At 42.3% G+C, this 2,367-nt stretch overlaps 1 long non-coding RNA gene across 1 annotated transcript; it reads left to right on the top strand.

Annotated features, from left to right (window-relative positions):
* Window positions 1–22: 22 nt before the first annotated feature.
* LOC109532096 (uncharacterized) lies at window positions 23–1,355 on the top strand. Its single transcript, XR_002171320.1, has 2 exons — window positions 23–124; window positions 1,103–1,355. It is a non-coding gene; the product is annotated as an uncharacterized LOC109532096 (long non-coding RNA).
* The last annotated feature ends 1,012 nt before the right edge of the window (window positions 1,356–2,367 follow it).

Raw genomic sequence — 2,367 nt, 5'->3', positions numbered from 1 at the left:
GACCATGGCTCGCCACCAGCCAATTGCCCAGGAGGAGGAGGAGGACAGCGCTCGCAGTTAACGACGACGCTCTTTGCCCACAGTTAGTCATGCACGCTCCGGTGAGACATCCAGAAAAGACGTGGTGAGTAAATTTATTTCATGCTTAGGTTAACATTTGTCCTTTGTGACAGTACACTGAGAATTACAATACGAAGACAATTCTGTCTAGAGTTTTGAAGGGCGCTAATAATGACGATTAGCATTAGCCCGTGCTCCAAGCACAGATATGAGTTCTTTATGGTGGCATAGGGAAATATTAAAAATATAGTGTGCTACAATTTAAGTGTTATTTACATGTATTTTTTTCTAAAATTGTCACCTGTATCTAAATCGAGACTGAAGCGCACGAAGTTTGAAAATAAACCGCTCAGCTACGTCACAGGCAGGCTGGGCGTGAACCTGCTGCGTCAGTTTCCGTGTGCATGTGAGTTTTGTGAATATGTAGGTGATTGAACAGTCAGAGGTGCTGCCAAAAAATAACCCTTTCTGCAATGAAATACAATGATATTAATTTTGATTCACTTTGCTGCGATACAAACCGGATACTTCATACTTGACAATAAAGTTAATTTAAAACTTATTACCACAATTCAAAAACAAAATCTGACGTTGAAATGAAAAGTTTTGTATTTGCAAGACTGAATATGAAAAGAAACAGAATTTAATTTTCAGTGAGGATCAAATACAGTTTCAAAGAAAAAAAAGTCTATCCTTTCAAATTCAGATTGTACAATTCAGATTCAAATATTCAATATGATTCAGAGTAAAATATACAAATCCATCCATTATCCGAGCCACTTCAATTCATGTAATTCAAATTCAGTATAAACTATTTAAAAGTGATTCACGTTTAGTTTTTGGTGGCAAATATTCCGCCCCACAGTGTCACACCTAGTTTAGTTTTGGTTGTAAAGTGTCCTTGAGTGTCTTGAAAGGCGCTTATAAATGAAATGGATTATTATAAGAAATTTCAAGGGTTATTTTTACTGACCATTCATTGGTCATGACATGTACAAATGTTTGTTTTCCTAACACACTGTCCATCCTTGTTTTCTTACAGTTCTTACAGCCGCTGTGAGACCTAACAGCCAAACATCTTGGGCCTCAGACCAGGAAATCGATGTCACAATCAAGAGACGGCTACATCTGGCTCCTAATCGGGATGGTGACAGGAAGGAGAGCATGAGAAGAAAAGAGGGCATGAGGAGCGCAACAATTTGATGCATAGAAAAATGCCGTTCAAGAGTAAGCTGCATCCAAATTTGGACTTTGTGTTCACTGTTAAATAAAGAAAAGTGCATTCTTCCAGTGAAGGCTGATATCAGGAACCTGTTCTGGCCCAGCGTAGGGCCGGAGTAGGGCCAGATATGGTTATACAATGCCGCTCAGATCTGGGCCGAATGCGGCCCACATCATGGATCCAGACGTGGGCCACTGCAGGACCGTCATTCATTGAGGTATGTGGGCCGAGTGTACGTGCCGTGTCTGCCCCAGAGCTGGGCCAGACCAATTTTGCTGTCTATTTAAATACACACATTAAATTCCACAGATGGGTTCGAGGTACTTTAAATTACACTAAGTACAGTGAAACTCCTCTACAACGAGATCATGTTTGCAGCAAGAAATTGTTCACAACAGGGGTTTTTTCACTGTAGCAAATTTGATCTCAGATGTAAGCACACACACTCGACCTCCCCTCGATCGCCACCCAAGACAGCGTTGCTCAGCTGATGTCATGCAATGAACTTTTAAGCCAGCCACGGGACGCTTCGTAGTCCTCGATGGCCATAGATGGAACTCGCCTTCTCTCTAATTAGCACAGAGTTAGCGTAAGGTTTTTAGCACGATAACAAGTAAAGCATTCCAGGAAACGTTGGTTTATTTGACTGTCCGTCGAGCCACAAGCAATTTACTCTGAGCAGCTAATGGGATGCATTCCACTCTATCTTCCACGGATCTAGCGACAGTATCTACACACATAGACAGTGAGGTCGCTCTTGGCCAATCGGAGGCCAGGATGATGCTCGGTAAGCCAATGGCAGAGCAGCTATGAGTATGTTGCGTTCAGGAAACTGCAGCTGTGACTGAAATAAACATCGTTCACTATGTAAACTGGTGTGGTGGTTGCTGTTGCCATTTCTGAACGAAGCAGTCAAGGTCGCTGTTGGATTAGACTTCGTTGTAGTGAATGTCTTCGCGAGGGTGGAGCACAGAAAATGATTTCGTATAACGCAACAGGGGGTTTTTCATCATATGGGGGGGCACGAGAATGGGAATGGTGTTAATGCATGAAGATTTTTTCACATTAGGGGGTATTTTCGCCCA

Source organism: Hippocampus comes, unplaced genomic scaffold (assembly GCF_001891065.2).
Source record: "Hippocampus comes isolate QL1 unplaced genomic scaffold, H_comes_QL1_v1.1 scaffold179, whole genome shotgun sequence".
Classification (NCBI taxonomy): domain Eukaryota; kingdom Metazoa; phylum Chordata; class Actinopteri; order Syngnathiformes; family Syngnathidae; genus Hippocampus; species Hippocampus comes.
The sequence above is the reverse complement of the archived record's forward strand: the minus strand, read 5'-3'. Positions and strand labels throughout refer to the sequence as shown.